Source organism: Pipistrellus hanaki, assembly GCF_964339955.1.
Source record: "Pipistrellus hanaki genome assembly, chromosome: 10".
Lineage (NCBI taxonomy): Eukaryota > Metazoa > Chordata > Mammalia > Chiroptera > Vespertilionidae > Pipistrellus > Pipistrellus hanaki.
In genome coordinates this window covers 65373306-65397941 of record NC_140512.1, presented here as the reverse complement: position 1 = coordinate 65397941, position 24636 = coordinate 65373306, and positions in this window count along the sequence as shown.

The window sequence follows — 24636 nt, the reverse complement described above, 5'->3', positions numbered from 1 at the left end:
AAAGTAAACAGCAGCATTTAGAACCATTTAGAACCATTATTAACAAATACAGTCAGCAAAAGACAAAATGTACTGTAAAACACAATAACAAGAGACTTCAGTAATAAATTAGAATAAAGTTGAAGATTTATGGTAAAGGTTCTGCTGAGATCTACAGTACGCCTACCCAGTAGTCAAGCACGGCAACAGAGGGCGGAGAGGAATGATTGAGGGAATAGACGTGGCATTCTTCCGGGCACGGAGTACGGGCCAGCAAGGGGTACAGGCGATGATTACAGTTTGGATTACACAGTTACCGTACACCGCACCTGGGCTGACATGGAGATATGGCTGCAGCGAGGGCATGGAGGCTGACTACCATACATGGGAACTCCTCTACCACTCGGGGTTTACAGAGCAGGGCAGACACTCTGGGCACGGAGGAATGGACAGTGGCTGCAACAAGCACACAGAGCCGGGCAAGCACACAGAGACCACACAGAGCCGGGCAAGTAAAAAAACTTTTTTTTTAAAGTATATGTGTAGGCTATATTTGGACCATAAGACGCTGGGACTTTTTCCCCCCACTTCTGGGGGGAAAAAAGTGCGTCTTATGGTCCGAAAAATACGGTATGTCCCAGACAGAGTTGTCAGTGCTGGCACCAGGCCAGGCTTTGAGATATGGTCTCAACACACAAGGCTTCTTTATCAGAAGGTCCGAAAGTCTCATTCCAAATTTGGAAGATAAAGAGCTGGAAAAAGTATAAATAGAAAAGACTTCCTCCCTGTGGGGCCCAGAATTTGAGAAGCAGTATTTCCTCTGAGCCTGCTTGCTAGCATAATAAAATACTCCACCAAATTAATTTGGCTTATTGATTAAGGCGTCTTCTGTTTTAGATCACTGATTTACAATAGAACAGCTTGGGAGATACATATTTATTTTGCAGCCCCCATGCCATGCTCTTTCATGTATCTGGATTTTTACATGATTCGGACTTTGAGGAGATGCCCTTTGCCCTGGGTTTTCTGAGGAACATGGAGTCAGGCCTTGTAACATCGAGGCAGAGATTGCCTCTCTCCCCTCTGTGTTTCTCGGCCCTCTGACATATTTATATCTTGTGCTTATAAAAATTGCAGTAAAGTAATTTATGTGCATACATGTCTAGCTAGCACTCTATACTATTAGTTCTCTGTGGTAGAGAAAGGAAATCTTAACCTAGCCAAAATCAAACACTACTGGAGCAGGATTTTATTCTACAGGTTGAAAGAAGAGCTATTGGGGAAGATGCAGAAGAATTTGATATCCATGTGAAACAGAAATTTGTGGGGGTTAAAAAAAGACAAGTTTGAGGAAATTTTGGAAATTAAGGGGACCATGGAGGAAGCACAGGGCTGCAGAGCAGCAGAAGGTATATTTCCTACATTTCCATAGAATAGGGCAGCTGGAAAGTGCAACAGGTACATTTGCATAGAATGAGGAAGCTTGACAGCAAAAGGTCTATATTTACAAAATAAAGAGAAGGAAGCCCTTCATCCAGAAGGAGAGGAAAAAAGCCCAAAGGGAATAGGAAAACAATAAGGAAGTTTCCCATGTGAGATTCCACCTTTGAGCTCAAGAGTTACTATAGTAACCAGTCTAAGCCTTAGACTCTAAGGGAATAGTGACCAATCAGAGGGGATATCAAGGCACCAGGATCTGCAGACTTTATAAGCCATAGAGAAAAGGAACTCAGTGGGACCCTTTCCCCAATCCCATGTGGGAGTCCGTACTTATTCTTCAATCAATCTCCACCTTTTCTATACCACCCTCTGTCCGTGGCTTTCATTCTTCGACTCTGATGGACAAAGAATCTGGGTTTCAGTCCAAAAATTCCATCTCACATGAGTATTCTTTAAAAATATGTTTTTCAAATGGTCAGGAAATGGAACTACTTTATTTGGCTTATACAAGAATGTGAGAAAAAATAAAAAAAACAAAGCAGGGGTTGAGAATTATGAAGATTAAGGTCTTTGCTACTAAATGGAAACAGACAAACGGAGCTCTTGGCTCAGAATAGCAGCCAGCCCTCATGATAGATGGTTAGGCCCTGCCAGCAAGGCTGGAGAGTAACCTCCTTCCCTAAAAACTATTTTCTTATTTAGAGAACTTAGGTCCTCTTTTAGGTACCCAAGACCTAAAATTATTAGTTCAGAGAAAATGTGTAACTTATTTCTGAAAACAATCCAAAGTGTTATAGTTTGTCTAGCAAGGAAGCACAGGACAACGTATGTGTGGCAGTAATAATTGAGAGAGACAGATTTTGCCATAAGATTATGCATGCACTCTATGCATGCTCAGGTCCTGTGCAAGGTGACAAAGATTAGTTTACAAAGATGCCTCCAACTGAGATTCTCTTCCTCTATCCTCTATCACCTCTTTCTAGTAGAACATTCATATGCAAACAACTAATTTCCATATTGTAGATTATATAAATAAGTCAGAGTGGTAGCAAAAAATGAAGCAAGGTCAACTGGCCCAAAACAGGCATTTGTTGAGATAGAGTTTGGAATGGGAACATTGTGATACAGAATGTTTTAAAAAACCAGGGAGCTGGAACCTGGGGGAGCATTAAAAGATATAGTGGTTAATGAGGCCCTGAGATTTTAACAGAATTCATCATTAAATGCTTACAGTTTTACTGTTTTAAACATTCTCAAACTCTTTTCCAATTTGCTAAACCAAATTAAGTTGGATTTTTAAAGAGAGAGAGAGCCTTGCCCTCTGTGGCTCAGTGGTTCAGCACTGACCCAAGCACCAGCAGTCATGGTTCCAATTCCAGGGTCCTGGCACATTCCCTGGTTTGGGGTTCAATTCCCAGTAGGGAGCGAAACAGCCAATCAATGATTCTCTTTATAGTTACTATCTCTCTCTCCCTCTGCCTTCCTCTCTCTATGAAATTAATAAAAACATATTAAAAAATAATAAGAGAGACAAATATTATGGAAATCAAGTGTAAACCATGTGTAGATGAGGGGGGAAAAAAACCCTCTTAAATTATACAATTTATTTACACATAATAAACACATGGTGAGTTTACTCATTGACAAAATGTTGCCTGCTTCATTCTTATTCTCTTTGTTTCAGGTTGCAGGTATAGCAAGGTAGGTGTTTTTTTGTTTGTTTGTTTTGTTTTGTTCATAACAGTACAATTTACAAACTGAGATTTGGAAACAGCCTAAGTGCCCATCAGCAGATGAGTGGATTAAAAGCCTGTGGTACAATGGAATACTACGCTGCTATAAAAAAAGAAGGAACTCTTACCATTTGCATTATCATGGATAGAACTGTAGAACATTATGCTAAGTGAAATAAGCCAGATGGAGAAAGTTAAATATCACATGATCTCACTCATATGTGGGATATAATAATTAACATTATTTGATGAACAAAATAGATCCAGAGACGAATGGCAGGGGTGGTAGTGGGGGAGTTAGAGAGCAACCAAAGGACTTGTATGCATGCATATTAGCGTAACCAATGGACACAGATCTGGGACAGTGGGGGCTTGCCTGGGGTGGGGATGGTTGTGGGGGATGTCAATTGGGGGAAAAGGAGACATATGTAAAACTTAGGATAATAAAAAAAAAGAAAAATATGCAAATTAAAACCACAATGAGGTATCACCTCCCACCTGTCAGAATGGCTACCAACAACAAATCAACAAATGATAAGTGCTGGCAAGGATGTGGAGAAAAGTGCACTGCTGGTGGGAATGCAGACTGGTTCAGCCAATGTGGAGAACAGTATGGAGTTTCCTCAAGAAATTAAATATGGACCTAGTGATCCGTCTTCTGGGAATATATCCTATGTAACCTAAAACACCAATCATAAAGAAAACATGCACCCCTATGTTCATAGCAGCACAATATATAATATAAAATAGCTAAGTTCTGAAGAAAGCCCAAGTACCCATCAGTATAAAAAAAAGCTATGGTACATTTACACCATGGAATACTAAGCAGCTTTAAAAAGGAAGCATCTCGTACCCTTTGAGGGACCTGGAGAATATCATGCAAAGTGAAATAAGTTAGTTAGAGAAAGGCAAGTATCACATGATCTCCCTCATATGTGGAATCTAAGTAACAAAATATACTGATGAACAGAGTGGATCCAGAGACATGGAAGCATGAAGCAGAGTGCACCATCTCAGAGGGACAGAGGGGTTGGGGGTTAGGGGGAGGGGAGGGAGAGTGTGTGGTGGGAAGTAATCAACTAAACAACAAAAAACCTTATATGCATATATGCATAACCCATGGTCACAGACAATAGGGTGGTGAAGGCTTAGGGTGTGGAACCAATTTGGGGGGGTGGGACGGGGGATGGGGACTTATGTAATACTTTCAACAATAAAAAGTTTTAAAAAAATAAAAATAAATTAAGCAATATTGGTTGCTGAATGTGATGACTCACACTGCCACCAATTGCTGATCCATTCTGTAACTCAAAATTTTAATTTCCAGAGCTGTCAATATGACACACTTATCAATAAAAATATAGAGAATCTTGAGCACAAAAAAAACATGTTGTTCATTCCATTCCATTTGTTCATTATCTAGAATTTAGGTGCATGGCATATGGATGGTGTATTACCTCACCTGTAGAATAAATAAAATGATGGGAAAAGAAGAAATTAATGTATGTGGAAAACTGCCCTATTCAAAAAGAAACATTGCCCTGACCAGGTTGGCTCAGTGAACATAGCATCAGCCTATGGACTGAAGGGTCCCGGGTTCGATTCCGGTCAAGGGCATGTACCTTGATTGTGGGCACATCCCTAGTAGGGGGTGTGCAGGAAGCAGCTGGTCGATGTTTCTCTCTCATCGATGTTTCTAGCTCTCTATTCCTCCCCCTTCCTCTCTGTAAAAAAATTGATAAAAATATATATTAAAAAAAGAAATATTGGTGGTCACTGGATAAGCCTGGTTTACCACTGGGAGAGAAATCAGTATTGATGTAAGAGCTGGAATCACACAAAGAAAAGCTAATAAAAAGTATGGATCTTTCGGGGGGGGGGGGGGTGAGTGGCCAGCAAATGTTGGCAAAGGAAAGTCGCTTCTAATAACTTTTATGCTTTCCCTTCTGCTGTATCATATCTACCACAGGTTTAGCAGCTCATCAACTGAAGTCAACTATCTGAGTGATTATTTAATTCTCCAAAAGTAACCATAAACTAAAGGGGAGAGGGGAATACTGAGCTATGAATCTTGGCAGTAGACAGCAGTTCTAGGCCCAAAAGCTTAATGGGGCTGAGTTGGGGATCGGTGGATAAGGAATGCTTCCTCGTTCCTGTTTGAATACTGGAATTCAGTTAACCTGATAATGCTGCATAACTGAATCACAGAGATTTTGTTCAGTTCTTCAGCAAAGCATAAAAATCTTCAAACCTGGAAATATCATTTTAATCAAAGGTTTGAATAAGCAACCCCTCATATTTCTGTAATATCTAAATTAACAGAAATGTTTCCTTTAGAAACATCACTCCTGTAAAACTAGATTAATCAAAGTTATCTAAAAGAAAATAGGCTATCTTTGGCTTTTTTGAGGTATGTATTTAATTTTATGAGACAGCTTTCGCAGAAATGTGCAAAGGAATTAATTTGCAATTTAATTTTAAGCAATTACTTTGAATCGTTGTAAACGTAGATATCTAACTTTGCTGCTATCCTGGCATGATACTTGTTTTTCAAAGAGAGCTAAGTGATGTAGATGATGGATGCTATAGCCGTGGAGAGCTTTTATTTGTCTTATTGGGTGATTTGTATTCAGAATAGAAGGGGATCGAAAGCTGAGCACTTAGTGATTGCAGAGGAGGTCCAGGCAGCCAGAAAGTTCTACACTTTATTTCATCCGGTGAATCCACTGTGACCGAAGGCTCACCTGTAGATAAGATGGTTTGCCCTCAATAACACTTTGAATCCTCACGTGCTCTGGGGTTCTGCGCACTCCTTTGACACGGGTCTTTGTCATTAATGAGAGTCACATGAGTGGGTCCCTGAATGGCACTTGAGAGAGTGGTGGCATAAGTTTTTAACAAGCTAGCCCTTCTGGCTATAACATGAAAGGGCACCCTGTGCGGAAGGTAGTTTGGGAATACACGGCAGAGGTAATTTGCACTGCTGAAGAAGTAATTATCAGTCCCGCATTGGTTTCCATGTGGTAGGCAGAAGAAAGCAGAGCATGCTTACGTTTGGGATATCAGTTTATGTTTCTTACCGATAACATAATTTTTCCCCCTGAAATTTTAAAGATTTCCCCAGCTGATAAAATCAAGGAGCTTCAGAAAGAAACATCTACAATACATCTCTCTCAGTTGCTCATATTAACTGCCTGTGTTACAAGGGTTTTGATGCTAATGTGCTAGTAAATTCTGTGTATGTCTTGGCAAAGGCACCTTCCCCACAGAGGGGAGCGTGGTGAGAGGACAGGAATGGGAGGCCCAGAGACAAACACTCACATGTACCATCTCACATTTTTATGTTAATTTCTTTATGTTGTAGGTGATAAGAAAATAGGGTTTCAACAGAGGTAAAAGAAGAAGATGGTGTCTAAGTAAAACTGAGCATCAGTAAGCTGTTTGTTTCTTTTAATATAAACTGACATATATTTTCTACAGACCCTCAATAAGAAGAGGAAAAATATTTAATTAACAAAACTGTCCAAAGAGGCGAGCCACCTTATCTCCTGGAAGGAAGGGACAAGGCTGGGCTCTGAGCTAGGTCCTCCCTTTCCTCACAGGTTCTGCCTCCTCTTCAGCAGCAGAGGATGTCCCAAGGTGAAAGCTGAGGAAAGGGATCTCATTCTGCCCCCTCCAGGGATCACTCTGAACTGTCTCACTGTTACAGAAAACCAAAGAAGAACAAAGCAATACCAGAGAGATGGAGTTACATTTGTTACATGCTGGTCCAAAGGAAAATGTCTCTCAAATTCTGGGCCCCAACATGCAGGAATTCTCCCTATTTATATAATTTTTACCTTCTTTGTCTCCCAAATATGGAGTGTTTCCGGCCCCTTTTGCAAGTTTTTAAAGAGCAGTATGTGCTGGGACTTGAGACCTCAACCAGAGGCCTAACCTGGCACCAGCACTGATAACCTTGTCTGAGATAGGTTTAATGGCCTCTCTGAAGTGGGAGTAGTCTTAGCAAGCAAGAATTTACAGAAGTCAAATAGCAGGGTTAAAATTTCAAACAGTCGTTTTCATGTAAGATGGATGCTTCATCACTAGGCCCAGCAGGATTCAGAAACACTGAGGGGTCAACCTGATTGGTTTCACAAAGTAAGGGACATTCTGTTCTGGAAGGCCAAGGCCCCCCACATACGACTCTGCACCCACATCCTCACACATGACTCTGCACCCACATCACTGAAGCACGGGAGGGTGGCCACCTCCACCAGGAGGGTAGGACTGGGGAGCAGTGGGTGCTGTGTGGTGCTTGGGCTCTCTTAGAAGTGCCACCAACTACCTGGAAAAGAGGATTCCCTGGCCCACTCCCTCCCCACTCATTTGTCCCCTGGCACCCTCTCTGCTCTGATTTCTCTCCATTTCCCCCCCCCCCCAAGGTCTCTCTTTATACTATATGAAATGGGCTGAGAATCTCAGAGGAAGTGGGGGGCAAGAAGAGATTAAACAAAGAATTTATATGCATGTATGCATTACCCACTCAAACAAAGTGCAGTGAAGGCTGGGCGGGAGGCGGGGTGTGAAGGGTTATAGAGAGGGTCAATGGGGGCAAAAGGGGGCACCTGTAATACTTTCAACGCTAAAGGTACATTATTTAAAGAAAGCTTTCTATGATTTCATATATTTGAGACCTGAAACTGAGGTCCTCCCACTGGCATGAGAATAGAGCCTTGTCTCCAGGTTGTCTCTAAGGCAGTCTGTACTCCCACTCAGGATTTCAGGCCTGAAACCACTGGTTTTGCTCTCTCACATGACTCCTGTCTAGCTTTCATAACAAGCTCAGAGAGCAGAACCACCCATCAATCCTGAGATTTCCCACAAAAGAATCACACTCCAGTCCACTGATTTTCCAAAAAGACTATGCACTACGTGGGGTTTCCCATCTGTAGTGTAGAAACTTATAAGATTTGAAATGCGGAGCATGGATCCCAGCCCACTTCCTGGGATGTGTCTAATACACTGCAAACTGGCAGCCCCTCCCAAAAGCAAAATCCTTTTAACAGTCCTTCTCCTACCTTCTTAATTTTCTTTTCTTAATTTCTATATGATAAAAAATGTAGGAGTCATTAACTAGGTCTTGGCAACCTATTTTTTGCTAATCCTGAGACTAATCTGACATATCTCATTGGCATTTATTATTTTAATGCATTGGCCTAAATTTCCCAATGCTTGATTAGCATCTTGTTACAAATGTAATATTTCTGATTTTGAGAGTGCAGTGAAATGTGCTTATCAAAAATTATTGACATGAATTTAAATTGGCCAACTTCGCCGAAACTGGTTTGGCTCAGTGGTAGAGCGTCGGTCTGCAGACTGAAGAGTCCCAGGTTCGATTCTGGTCAAGGGCATGTACATTGGTTGCGGGCACATTCCCAGTAGGGGGTGTGCAAGAGGCAGCTGGTTGATGTTTCTCTCTCATCGACGTTTCTAGCTCTCTCTCTCTCCCTTCCTCTCTGTAAAAAATCAATAAAATATATTTAAAAAAATAAATAAATTGGCCAACTTCTTTGTAGAGTATTTGGCAATGTATTTCATGCATTTTCTAATGGCCATATTTTTTTTAATTTATAGTTCTATTTCTGAGAATTTATTCTATGTATATAATTTTGAATGTAAAATAAAAGGTCTACACATAGAAATCTATCCTTAAATATATCAAAACAATGTAAAAAGAAACAATAAGAGAGAATATAAAATAACCAGGCAATATTATACAGCAATAAAATATTTATGAAGTATAGACAATAAAGTAAAAAAGCAATGATAATTCAATAAAAAATGTAAAAGTTACACTGTAAAATTCTACCTATAATATAATGATAACCACATAAAATATTTTTAAAGAATTGTTCAAATATTTATGTGTGTAATTTTGAAAGTTCAGGAATGTATCAAAGTGACTATCAATAGGTGTTGGGACATTAGGAAAGTTTTTCCACTCTTTTAGTATTATACATGTTTAAAATTTCATATATATATATAATTTCATATATATATAATTTTATATATATATAATTTCACATATATATAATTTCATATATATATATATATATATATATATATAGAGAGAGAGAGAGAGAGAGAGAGAGAAGAAATATCTCAGAATGCTGAAAACAATAATCATAAAATGTTGACAACATTAAAATTGAAAATAATAACCATGATGTATTTTATCTTTGAAAGACAAAAAATATTTTGTTTTATTTTCCACATTAAATGTAATCCTAAAATCTTGTAGACTTTGCATCCAAAATGTCTGTACCCTCTCTTCTCTTTTCTGGGCCCTTGGTCACTACTGTAATCCATGTCCTCTTATTCCTACTCTGTTTCCTCGGAAATACGACATTGTCTTATATTAATTTTTTCTTCCAAAGTTGCACTAGGTCTTATTTTCAGGGGATGTCTTATCTTTCCATGTACTAGGTCTTATTTTCGGAGGATGTATTATTTTCGGGGAAACACCATATACCTCAACCCTTGTACCAGATTTTTAATTGGCCTTCCTGATTCAAGGAATTTCTCTAATTATTGTTAAATTTTTTTTGAATGTTGTGACTTGCCCACTGTTGTAACCACGACTGAGCATTAATTCAATGGTAATAATATCCTCCTACAGTTTTCTGAGGAATATATAAAAAGGGATAATAAATACAAAGTGGTTGGCACATACTAAATTTTCAACGAATGGCAGCCATCATTATTATTATAATTTCACTTGTGTTGTGTAATTCTTTTGTTTGCCCCTTTTACTATGGCTACACTGTGAACCTTCAAATATAGATTCCCCACACAACCATTTAATACCCTATGCAATGTGATCTCAAACATCTTTTCCAGTTTATTTCAGAAAATCCTACCCTCAGCTTCAACCAAGGACAACTTCCTGTTCTCTAGACCCTCCTCTTTGTTGTTCTATAGGGGTGCCATCTGCTCTATTTAGTCCTTCCCCTTCTGTGCCTTTCTGCCTGTATCCTATCTTTCTAAAATGCTGTATCATACCTGAAAACTTTCTGAAACCCCCCACCCAAAGTTGATTGCTATCTTCTCTGAAACATCCTTAATTACACACACTCTGCAGTTCAGCATCCTGGTGAGATACCTCTGATATCCGGGGCTTACTTTAAAAGCAACCTCCTCAAAGGCAGTGTCTGACCCTCCAGTAGCCACTATCACATCTCCTTACATGTTTGTTGGCAGGGAAAATAGCTCTAGGTATTTGAAGGGTAGAATTAGATCAGTCTTCTGTTCAGCAACCTCGGTACTGGAGTTCTGGCTAAGAAAGAATTCACAGTCAAGACTCAAACAATATATATATAAAGGAAAACTTATTTAGAAAGTCACAGAGGTAGCAGAAGTGAGCTGTAGAAGAAATGGACTCAGGAAGTAAGTTACAGATGTAAAAGAAGGGCCCTTAGAGCTCAGGAGAAAGAGTCCAAGAAAATTTGCCTGTGAGGAGAGAGAGGGGAAGGAAGAGGGGAAAGGCCACCAGGATGAGGGGTGGAGGAGGGGGAGAGAGAGCAACTGGGTCCTTAGTCCTAAGGGCTTGTAAGGGTGGGGATTGCAGGGGAGGCCCCAGGGAAGGATCTCAATAGAATATTCATCACTCTGCAGGTGGGATCTTTCAGGATCCCAGCCTCCACAGATTGGTAGGTGCCAGGGCAGGTGCCATCAGTCATTGTAGCTGGTTCAGAGGTAGCCATGGATCCCTTGTCTAATTTTGCTGCTTTTCAGGGCCTGAAGCGGAAATGCAACTAGATTATTGACGTGGGTAAGAACCACACTGTCCTGGGGCTTAATGCGGTTCTTACCACATTAAGGCTACTTTCCAATCCACATTGGGGCTACTTTTCAACCCTTTGTTTGTTCCCCTTTTAAGGCAGTGTGTGTGGGGGTGGTGTCTAACCCATATGACTAGCAACATTCCAGGGGAATAAAGGTCAGGGGAACCACATAACCAGGCATATAAAAGGTCAGAGGGTCTAAAAGGCATGGCCAGTGATATGCTAGGGAGACAAGGTCACCTGGGAGAGATCCTTTTCACCATGTTGTCAGTTGGCAGGCACCCGGCCTTACCCCCACCTCCGTGACCTTCTGTACCTGGCCCATTGTCTTTGCTCTACTCATGTCTGTCTAACTGCCAACCACATATCCAGTTACTCCACTTTCCACCCATCTTCCAGTAGATGTTTTGCTTCTCTAGAACAGAAATATTATCCTCAACTCCAGTTAGTGTATTTTAAGCAATGAAGGCTCAAAAAATGTGTGAAATTATATTACAAATTGAAAAATGTATCATTACACTATACTGGTAAGGAAAATCCTCATTTGAAAATTGTTACTAAAATCTTTTAGTTAATGTCTCTGTATCAACATACACACAGAAATCATTCACATTCTCTCAAATACTTTCACACACACACATCCATTCATACACATTTACACACACACACACACACACACACACACACACACACACATCTCTGGGTTCTTGGTCCCTGCAATGATTTACATAATGTTCAGTAAACCTTACTTATAGGAATCCTTGGAAATGCTCTATAGCTGGATCTCCCAGTGGAAGCCACGATCCATTGTATTCAGGATGTACAGAAATGAAATGGAATGAGAGAGAGGAAAAAAACACCAAAAAACTAGTGATGTGAAATGTAAGGGTAAACCTTTGGGAACAATAATGCATTCAGTGTAGTTCATGTGTGATGGTACAGTTTTGTAAAGACTGACAGAAAGTTCAAACCGCTGCAGAGTTAGAAAAAAGTTGAAATTCAAAATATGATGGAAAGCAATCATGCAGATCTATAACACTACAGCCTTTCTCAGCAGCAAATGCATTGTTCATTTTAGAGTTCTATGAAACATAGCTTGATATTTTTAATATTTCCTTATAGAGAGAGATAGGAAAAGAATATAGTGTAATAGTTTTAATAAAAATAAACCAGAAGTAAAAAATAGCTATATAATCTCTTATAAACATGATCAAAAATGAAAGAAAATGTCTTTCACAGTTATAGTATTTCATCCTCAAATCTTTTCAAAAATGTTTCTGAGAAAATGGAGATGTTCAATCCTTCCTGGCTCTTCACTACGGTCCCTGGCTTTCTCAGAAAACTTGAACACCTGTTTTCTCTTTCCTCTCTCTTCACCCTCTGTTGCCCTTTAGACTGTTCCCATCAGCATTTGTAAACATGTTCAATATTTCCCACTATAATCAAAACCCTTCCACTCACCCATTTGCCTTCTGTCTCCCAATTTCTCTCTCTTTTCCCCACTTACCACAGAATTCTTACAAAATTTTTTATACCTGCTTTCTCCATTGTTCGTCCCTCTCACTCTTCCACCCTCTTTAACTTGAAAAACATTAACTTATGGTGAATAACAATATTCTCCCCACAAGATGTTTAGTGTATGTCCTAATCCTGGAAGTCTGTGAACATGTTACCTTAGATGGCAAAAGGAACTTTTCAAATGTGATTTTCTAAACTATTTTGAGATTAGAATAGTATGCTGGATATTCCAAGTGGGTGCAATAATATAATCACAAGTGCCTTTATCAGAGAAAGAAGTGGAAGAAACAACCACAGGAGAGCAGCAGGAAATAGAATGACATAAGCAAGAGGTGAGGGTGATGTGAGTAAGTGTCCTGAGCTAGGAATTGTAGCTGCTTTCTAGATGTGAGAAATGGCAAGGAAACAGCTCTCCCAGGATCTGCAGAGGGAATCAGGCCCACTCATACCTTTCCTTTTACCCACTGAAATTAATTTCTCACTCTGGACTCCAGAACAGTAAGAGTATAAATTTGTGTTGCAGTAAGCCACCAAATTTGTAGAAATTTGTTACAGCATTGGTAAGTAAATACTATAATACTGACCTATGCCCTAAGTCAAATAGCCAACAAATTCCAGAGTTCCTCCCATTTGACTTACCAATAACAACATGGAAGCTACGTCTATACCACTAATTTTCTTATTGGATCTAGGGCTCATTTTGTCAGATTCTTGTGCTTATCCCTTCCTTTCTACCAAAATAGTAAAGGTTAGAGTTGCTCAAGACTCAATCTAAAACCACATCCTCTAGCTCTTAAAAGCAAAAGCTCCAATTCATCTCTGCTTGGTTCCAATATACGCACATGGTCATTTGAAGCATTATACTTGATTATCATACAGACATTTCAAATTTTAATTTGTCCATAAATAAATTAACTTATTTTCCCTTAAGTTTGATTTATTTCCAGTGTTAAAAATCTCAGGGGAAAAATCTAGAAAACTACACGTTTTTAATTTAAAATTTCAGTTATAATTGACTTATTTCTCTTTCTCTCATACCATATGCAATCAATCCTTAAGCCTGATTAAATCAGCCTCTTATATGTCTACTAGAGGCCCAATGCATGAAATTCTCCAAGGGGCTTGGTCTCACAGCCGTGGTGGCTTGCCTCAGCCCTCGTAGCCCCAGCTTCATCCAGAAGATCGTCTGGAAGAATGTCTGAAAGGTCATATAGCAGTCTGGTCTAATTAGCATATTATGCTTTTATTATTATAGACTGTGGCCAATATCAAATGATCCTACTCTAGTTTAAGTCACAACCTGGGACATGGCAAAACTAATGCAGTAGTCTTATGGAACAGGCCCCCTCATAGTGTGCAATATAGCAGCATTAGTTCAATTGTATTCAACTTCCACATGCACAAGCCAATCTCCACATAACAGACACAGTAATATTAAAACATTCAGACCCACACATACACACAAATCATAGATTATTACTTATTTGATTAACACTCTTAGAATTAACACTCTTTAGAATATAATGTGGTTTAAGAAATCTTTTCTTTAGATGTTGGTTTCTTCCTCATTCTCTACCATCATTTCTCACAATTCTATCTCTTCCTCTCTAATCATTGTCACAGTCTCCTTCTTTAAGCTCATTGGAGTTTTTGTTTACAGCTCAGGGCCATGAAATTTTCTATCCTCTTTGTCTGGAATTCTCTCCACCACCTCCCTGTTTTTCTCATTGCCTAATTATCACTCATTCTTCAGTTATATCTCAAATATCAGGGAATTGTTGTCTGATGTCCCTTCCAAAAGTAAGTTAGAGACTACTGTGATATTTTCTTATATTACCCACCTTTTAACTTTTAAATGCTCATAATGTTTAAATATACTTAGGAAAATTATCTTCTCTTATTAGATTTGTTTGCTTTTTCCTTAGCCTTATAGAAATATCAATGAAATTTATGTATATAAAAGCTAAGTGACTGAATGACTGAATGACTGAACAACCAAGTCTACAGGTTATTATGATGCACACTCACCATGAGGGTGCTGTAGACATTCAATGCAGGAGCTGCCCCCTGGTGGTCAGTGTGCTCCCATGGTCAACCTCTAGCAATCCCTCCCCCTGGCTGGCTGGCCCTGGTGGCCCCAATCAGAACCTCCTGTAGCTCCTCCCCCCCAACCTCCCACGAGCCAACCTCTCTCAGCCCCTCCCCCACCTGGCCAACTTCCTCTAGCCCCAATTGGCCCGGATTGCTGGCCAGGCCAAGGGACCTCCACCATTCACAAATTTGTGCACTGAGCCTCTAGTATAACATATTACACATATTATACATTTAAAAGTGTAAAATTTGATAAGTTTTGATGTGCATACATACCCAAGAAACCATCATCACATTACCCTGAGAATGAACATATACATTACCCTGAGAGTTTCCTCTTGTCTCTTGGTTCTCACAAGGTCATACTGCATTTGTCTTGTTCATGATGTATCCTGGGCATGCATCCCAGATATATGCCTGGCACACAGAGGCGCTCAAAATATATTTGATGGATTAATTGGCAAGCAAAGATATTTTCAAAAGCATTACATATAGAAGGAAACACTGAGAGCCATCAATCTAGTTCGTATGATGGCAAATTTTATAAAATAATACAAAACTATGCACCACTGAAATTATTCTTTATAAGAACATTGAATTATATTTTATTATACTTAAGTAGAAAATTGAGGATTAAAAGGATCTATAAAATATTATCCTGATCTTACACATTTACATGCATTTTATGAGCAGCTAAGAAGAAGAATAGGCATTGACACAAAAACTATAGCAGTGAAGAAAGGATGGGTGTCTTTAACTTTTTTTCCTATGCTTTTCAGGAACTTTCAATGACAGTGTGTCATAATATGCTTAATGGGACCTTTCCTGTGTCTTGGAATTTGGGCTAAAGCCCCATAAAGAGGAAAACAAGTAGTAAGTATTTCCATATTCTAAACAGAACAGCCAAAAAGCTGTCATATTCCCCATTCTTGAGTTTTCTATGAGATAATCAAATTTGTCTTTCTTCTGTCATCCCCGCCATTTTAGCCAGACTATGAAATGGAAGATATAATTTTGTTGAAGAGGAAAGTTGGCAGAAAGGTACAGCATTCTAGAACATTTTCCACCCCATCCCATATCTAGGGGAAAGGCAGAGGATGCCATTCATTTAAGTGGTTCTTATGTTCCCAAAAATAATGCTCTTAGAAACTAAACATGATAGCAAGAAAGGTAACGGTGCATTGCTAACCTGAGCTGGATGCTTGCGGAGCTGCATTTGATCACAGGCCTACCCATGCAGCTACATGAGTGAAGTATAGTAAGAATGGTCTTAGGAGCTTCAACTTGTTCCTTTGAAATTTGAGAGCTTCTGTCCTGGGATCTTCTCAAGCGCGAGTTTTACTACAGAGGGGGGCAGAAAGAGTCATCCTAACCTCTATGGGTGTGGCACAGAAAAAAATGTTCTAGCTTCTTAAGTAACTAGTGGATACTGCAAAAAGTAACCAGTTCAAGCCATTCTGATGGGTCCCTGACCAAGTGGGCTCCTTGCCATAGGAATGAGACACTACCATAAGCAGCTTTGAGATGAATTGATGAGGAAAGAAACTGAGGCATCACCTAGAGAAGTGCGCAGTATAAAAATTCAAGAACAAAGAGCCTATCTCTGTTTCATGGAAAAAGCCAGAATTTGAGTATGTGACATACTCAGAAGGTCTGAGGGCTAAAAGAAAACGAAAGCAACACCAAACATTTTTTTTTTCATTTTATACCATTCCTCATATATCCCCTCGCTACTCCCATACCCTAACTTTGGAAAAGTCGGGGGATGATAAATGAGTGATAGTGGGTGGAGATAGAGAACAAGGTGAGTGAAGTCACAGACCATGCTTCCTTTTTTTTGTGGTCCAGCCAGTGAGTCATACTTGAATCTTGTGAATGGAGAGGACTTGAGTTGTGTGTAAGATAGAATCCTAATATATAAAGAGCCAGGGTCCGTAAAATCCAAAACGACCAAACAGACAACCGAATGACAGGCTGTGTGTGCAACAGGCTTGGGTGGGTGGGGACTGGCAAGCAGGCTGAACTGCTGACCTCAGTCCCTGCTGGGTCGCGGGCGCCGTGGCAACCCAGTACTGACTGCCACCGCCAAAGCAGGTGGAATGTGATTGCTCAGGGGGCCCCACCATAGCCCCATGATCGACCCAAAGAGGGAGGCCCAGGCCACTGGCTGGGGGGCTCTGCGATTGCCCCGAAGAGAGAGGCCCAGGTTACCCATCTGGTGGATCCCACTCTTAGGACCCTTCTTTAACCTTGATTACTTCCTTAAGCTAAATATAGCCACACTTGGAATTTGGACTTCAAGACATGAATTTGGGGGCCACACAAACATTCAGTCCATAGCATAGTTTATTAGAGATATTACATATTGGGGATGGTAAGAAAACAGGAAACATGCTCATTTATTTATAGAGTATACATTTATTGAGTGCTTAATATGTACTTGGCTTTATGCTAAATATTAGTGATAACAGCTGTTTTCCAGGAGACCCTAATAATCTTATGAAGCAAGAGTCATAATAAATTGCAATGCAGTTTAAATGATATAATGGAAACATTATAAAGCACTCTGAAAACACAAATGAGGGAGCAACTAGAGCTGTCTATAGGAGCTGGGAAATAAATTACAGAAAAGTAAATACTTATTTGGGTCTTAAATGCTGATTAGTTTTGTGTAGTGCATAGAAAATAAATCATCTATAATAGCAATGGGATATGGTTTCTCAGGTGATGACTTTTGTTTGCTTCACACTTCTCAGTGACAGATTTATATAAAACTACTTTCTGAAAGGTGCCATCATAGGCTGGAGTTATGCCTCACTCTGTCCTCATCTCCTCCTCACTGAAATCCTCAGAGGAACAAATGGAAAGTAGGAAGAACCCCACTACTGTTCTTGTTTTCCAAAGTTGGTATTGTTGTAGTTGGTATTGTTCTAGTCTCCCTCCACTAGATATTGGTCTCACAGATAGTGGTAAGTTTCTAAAGCCAACATAGAAGCTCAGTGTGCATATTGTGGGACCACAAAAATCATAACATGAGCCATATGATATGTGCATATCAAACAACAATGTTTGTCCAGTACTTGGATAGCATTCTTAAAGTGAATATCTACATTTAGCCAATCTAATCAGATCATTTCCATTGCTAATTATTAGAATATACAAATAACTTATAATTATGATCTCTAACACTCACATTTGTAGCAGTATCTTTTAGTGCACTAGGGCACATTATTAAGTATTATTTGGTCATGGTCAATTGACAAAGAGATAGCCACAGCATATGAATATTAATGAGATAAAGAACAAGAGACAAAAAATATAATAATTAAATGTGAGTGCTAAGTACCAGACAGTATTTTTAGTGGCTTATCAGGCAGTATCTCATGGAATCCTCAAGACAACATCATGAGGTAAGTACTCTTATCATCTCCATTTTACTCATAAGGTACAAAGAAGTTAACTAACTTGCTCATGCTCACACAATAGAATATAAAACTGGGAGCTCTGGCCCTCATATGCTACAATATATGGTTAAGAAAAAAAAAAGAAGAAGACATGCTAATCAGTATGGCAGAGAAACAATGTGATTGAAGCAAAAATTGACCTGTGATAAAATAATTACTTCCTTTTTGTTTTCTACAGATGTTTCTTCTAATTTCTCAAACTGCATCAAAAAATAAATTCTAAGTATTAGTAGACCAAATAAAAAATGCTATACTACAGGTCTATGGCCTATTTAGAAATATAAAGAAAGAATAAATGTCTAACAGCAAAGGAGAGAGAAAAATTTACATATTTTTACATATTATTAAGAATCAGCCTTGCATTTCCCCTTATGAGTAGCGTCCCAAAGACCTGCAGTGTCTACTGTGTTAAGTGTTAGTTCAAGAGATTAAGGGCACTGATGGGCATCCAGTTCAATGTTATTTCCTTCTCCTTGCAACCTGGCATCACTATACATCTGTTTTGTTGATTCAGAAGAGCACTTGAGATGCTTTAGAGTTGATTTTGACAAGTGCTACAATTTGATAGAGGAAGATAATTCTTACTGAGATGATTTTCAAAGTACAGAAATTATATTTTTGAGTAGATAGTACCTTTCTTTATGATCAGACTTTTCATTTAATATACAGCATGCTTAAGCTTGGTAATCACATTTCCTTTTTGCTGAAAAAAGTGACAAATGTCTCTCATCTCATATATTAAGACATCACCAATTAAACCTTATTCTTGATTCTGGTTATTTTCTTTGTTGTAGATAAAGCATGTCTGCCAAATTTAAAGATATCAGACTTATAAAATGCTATATGAATATGGAATAGGTTTATTAATTAAATGAGAGCCTCCTGGTCATGTGACTAAGCTGATTGATGAGTCCCCGAGATACACATTTTCTACATGCTTCTAAACCCACAAAACTGAGAATTAATTAGTCGTGCCTTAAAGACTGCAGACTTCTCATTGATAGAATAATCACTTTTAAGGAGTAAAATATATGGGTGTAATTTTAATTTATATTTTATAGTATTCTTTTATTACATGGACCTTCCCATTAGTTTAATTATAAGAATATTTTAATATTTAATATTTGAGATTATTCTTGATGAAGAATTGTCATTGCTTTGCTTTAACTAATGCTATTCCAAAAGTTGACACATTTTAAGGCTTTTCTAATGCCAGCTGAAGATTCTAACTTGGTTTAAAGAAAACTGAATGGTTCAGTCTTTGGTATCTTAGCCCTGTTTGCAAGGTTCATCTTTACATCATACCCTCATTAATTAAAGCCTTTATTATGATGTGATGAAAAGTAAAACCTGATCCAGGCCTCCATGTGAGAAAATCATTTCTAAGTATGTGATCCATCGTTGTGTAATTCTATGCAAGAATAAATGGGAATGCATGCTCAGTATGAGAGAGGGTTATGGTGAACACACTCTGCACTCCTTCCAGACGCTGGTGTCAGAGTTGAAATGGGAAACAGCCCTCAGAATTGGTACCCCACTACTGAAGTTTGCTGCTGTCAGTGTAGTTTCTCTTGATTCCCTAATTAGCAACCTAAATTCTAGAGCTAACAAATAGCTCTTGCTACAATTTCTAACGTGGGTTTTCTCAGTCCAACATACATAATTAAATAATTGTTACTTTTGTTATATGGGCTAGAAAGAAAGCCTTCAGTTTGGAACTTTATTCTACTATTTTCTAACTAAAGAACGTTGAAAAGATTTTTCATAAATCCAACCATACATCCCAAATGAACACCCTGAATATCCCGGGCTTGTAAGTTTTGTAATGGAACCACAAAGAAGATACAATAGAATAATTAATGTAAAATTTTAACATGGTGCCTTGTACATAAGAAATTTGTAAAAACCAATCACTGTTACTGCTTCTTTTCATCACCAATGCCACTTTCTTGTTACTACTCCATGCTTAGTTTATTATAATAAAAAGAATATCCTAATGCTTCATTCTTTCATTTTCCACCATCAGTTCTCTTATACAACAGTGATTATCATAGAATACTGCTTTAATTTCATAAACCCCATATTAGAAATAGGCCACACTTCTTTTAAAACCACAGAATTCAAAGCTGTCTATTATTTGGCTCCAAAACATTCATAGTCTACTTTTTTGTTATTCCCCTATAGAAGCTTGTTCTCTTATTTTAACTGAATTACCTTTTGATGATTCCTTCCCTTTCACATATTCACACTTGTCCAAATGGTATAAAGGTAAATACCATAGAGCATGATAGAGACATTTTTACATAATAAAATTTCAGCTGATTCTTGTACTCATTATGAATACACTTACTGTTCAATCCCAAATATCAGGACAAGCATAGATAAGAACTCTCAGTATTAATTGAATTTGTCACTAACTGTGACTTGTACTTATAATCCATTTTATTTCTACCCCTGTTATGGATATACATGTATGAGTATATATTTCTATAAACCTGAGAATGTTTCCTTACTCTGGTTAAGAGCAACAATATTTTTAAATATTTTAATTGATATTTTAGAGAGAGATAAATGAGGAGAGAGAGGGGGAGAGAGAGAGAAAAAGAAAGAAAGAAAGGGAGAAAGAGAGAGAGAGAGAGAGAGAGAGAGAGAGAGAGAGAGAGGAGAGAGAGAGAGAGAGAGAGAGAGAGAGAGAGAGAGAGAGAGAGAGAGATGACAGCATAACATCCATCAGTTGTCTCCTGAATGCCTTCTACTAGGATCAAACTGCAACATTGGCATGTGCTCTGACCTGGAATTGAACGAATAGGACCCTGGTGTGAAGGACAATGGTCAGCCAACGGAACCACAATGACCAGGGCAAAGAGCAAGTATTTTTAACTTCATATCACCTTCTAATTAATGGTTAACAATAGTTTACCTTCTCAAGATCATTATTATTTATTCAGTAGTAAGAAATATAGATATAGATGCAATAGAAAGATGGCTGAATATATACTGATCAAAAACTGCACTTTCCATCCTAGCTGGCTTGACTCTGTGGATAGAGCATTGGCCTGTAGACTGAGGGGCCTGAGTTCATTTTTAGCCAAGGGCACATGCCAATGGGAGGCATGCTGGAGGGAGCTGATTAATGATTCTCTTTCATCATTGATGTTTCTATCTCTCTCTCCTTCTTTGAAATATATATATATATATATATATATATATATATATATATATATATATATATATATATATAAACTGCACTTTTCAAATGTAATATCTGGGTAAGTCCATATTTTTACTGTGATCTACCCTTTGATTTTTAAAAAATTAAGATTAGAAAAAAAACAATGGTGACCCCTTCATGTCACTCTTCTACACAAAAATCCATCTAAGAGAAGATCTCACCCAAGTCAGAGAGAAGACATGAAAATGAAATGACATTAGTTAGAATTAGATAATCACTTACCAAAAGGTTTCTCTCTCTCTCCTCTCTTTCTCTCTCTCTCCTCTCCTCTCCTCTCCTCTCCTCTCCTCTCCTCTCCTCTCCTCTCCTCTCCTCTCCTCTCCCTCTGGCTTAATAGCTTTCTTGAGGTATAATTAACATATTATAAAATGTATCTTAAACTTACAGTTCAATAAATGTTAATAAATTTATAGAATAATCAGCCAAAACCACAATTTAGCTTTAGAATACTTCTCTTGTTCAAAACATTCCCTCACATGACCAATAATAATTAATTACCCCCCTCTCCTTTTTGGAGGTCATATAACTTAACAAAAGGAAGATAAGCAACTCAGTCAAAAAAATGGGAATGGACATTAATAGATAATTTTCCAAAGAGGACATAAGGGAGAACAAGAGGCATATGAAAACCTGCTCAAAGTCACTAATCATCCGAGAGATGCAAATCAAAACAACAGTGCAGTACTATCTCACACCTGTCAGAATGACTATCATCAACAAATCAACAAATGACAAGTGCTGGCAAGGATGTGGAAAAAAAGGAACCCTCGTGCACTGCTGGTGGGAATGCAGACTGGTGCAACCACTGTGGAGAACAGTATAAAGTTCCCTCAAAAAACTAAAAATGGAACTCCCATTTGACCCAGTGATCTCACTTCTAGGAATATATCCCAATTAACTAGAAACACCAATCAGAAAGGATATATGCACCCATATGTTCATAGCAGCACAATTTACCATAGCTAAGATTTGGAAATAGCCTAAGTGCCCATCAGCAGATGAGTGGATTAGAAAAATGTGGTACATGTACACAATGGAATACTACGCTGCTGTAAAAAAGAAGGGATTCTTACAATTTGCAACAGCATGCATGGAACTGGAGAGCATTATGCTAAGCGAAATAAGCCAGTCAGAGAAGGCTAAATATCACATGATCTCACTCATTTGTGGAATATAATGAAAACATAAACTGATGAACGAAAAACATCTAGAGTCAGGGAAGCATCAGTCAGACTATCAAACCTCAGAGGGAAGGTAGAGGAGGGTGGGGGTAAGGGGGAAAGCTCAACCAAAGGACTTGTATGCATGCTTATAAATCTAACCAATAGATGCAGACACCAGGGGGGTGAGGGCATGAGTGGGGAGGTGGAGAGGGTGCAATGCGGGGATAGGGACACATATATATAATACCTTAATCAAAAAAGGGGGAAAAAGAAACAGCTAGAACCATGAAAAAAATAGTTAATACCCCCAATATCCCTATTGCCAGTAAACAACTAATCTTCATACTGAATCTATAACTTTGCCTTTTCTAGAAATTTCATATAAAGGAAATCATAAAAATATGCATTCATTTAATTCTGGCTTTTTCCAAACTTAGCACAATATTATTGAAGAATCTAGTTGGATCCTTTCATTGTATGGATATATATCACAGCTTATTTAGCCATTCATCAATTGATGATCACTTATATTGTCTCCATTTATAAAGTGACTATGCATGGAAAGACATGAAGAATATTATGCTAAGTGAAATAAGTCAGTCAGAGATAGACAAATACCTTATGAGTTCATTCATGTGTAGAATCTAGTGAACAAAATAAATAAAATAGAAACAGACTCTTAGATACAAAAAGCAGACTGATAGCTGGAAGGGGAGTTGGGGAGCTCCATGAAAAAAGTGAAGGGATTAAACAAAAAAAGACAGCAGCTCATAGATAAACCCAACAGTTCACTGAACATTGTTTACTGGCAATGACTCTTGGATTTAAATACGTAGACATGCAATATTTATTTATGTCAGTGAAATTACTACGGCGTTTTATCCAGCTTATGGCCTAGTCACTGACATTTGTTTAAAACAACTGAATTAATAACAAAACATACCCTATTGATTTTATTATAAGCAAATATTGATTAAAACATTTTAAAATTAACAGGGTGTTAATTTTTACATATGACATACAGACAAGAAATTTTGTCAATTAAAGCTTAAGTCCATTTAATCAAAGTCTGCAAAATTCAGGATACGCTGTATACCTCCAGAGCACTAAGGGTTCATAGTAGACATGCAATTAATATTTACCAAATTAATGAACTCTGCTAGTATTTCTGCATTTAATGTTTCCAACTTAACACATACATTTCCCTGTGGATCAAATGTTTTCTTTGTGTCTATTGGACAAGTTGGAACTCATTTTTTAGATTAAAATTAACCATATATTCTTCCTTGTAATATAAATTGCTCTGTTTAGTAGGGTTTTTTATTCTTTATTGTATATAGCCATCAGATCAGGAATATGGTTTATTGTAACTACCCACCATCACAATTATTTACACAGAAAATTGTGTCTTTTTCATCTTTGTAATTCCAGCAACTCAGCACTGTGACTTAAAAATTATTGGTGAGTAAATGAACAGAACTCATTATCTTTTCTTCCAAATCTGCTTTCACTGAAACCAAGATCTTTTTCAGTCAAACTAATAAGAAATTTGAACACTTTTTTTTTTAGTCCTCTAAATCCTGGTTGCTAGCTCTCTTGTTGATAACTATCTCTATGTCAAGGCTTCATCAATATGTCAGTTTTGATGCATACTTTTTCTAAGTTGTGTGTAAACAATGATACCTGAACTCTAGTCAAATCATACTTGACAGAGAAGGTTTTCTTTAGAAAAGGTACTGTAAATTATTGGTGCTTGTCAACACATGACTGTTACTATGTTTTCTGATAAGTAACATTTTTTTGTAAATTAATTTTAAAGCTTTGCTTCAGAACATGTTTAAACTGCTTATTGCTGGGCTGGAGTGGCTCAGTTGGTTTAGCAACATCCTGTGCATTGAAAGGTTGCCAGTTCAGTTCCCAGTCATGGCACATATCTAAGGCAACCAATCCATGTTTCCATGTTTCTCCTCCCTCTCTCACAAGTATATACTCGAGGCCTTGTGCATGAAATTCGTGCATGGGGGTGGGGGGTGTCCCTCAGCCCAGCCTGCACTCTCTCCAATCTGGGACCCCTTAAGGGATTGGGCCTAAATGAGTAGTAGGACATCCCTCTCACAATCCAGGACTGCTGGCTCCCAATTGCTTGCCTGCCTGCCTTCCTGATTGCCCCTAACTGCTTCTCCCTGCCAG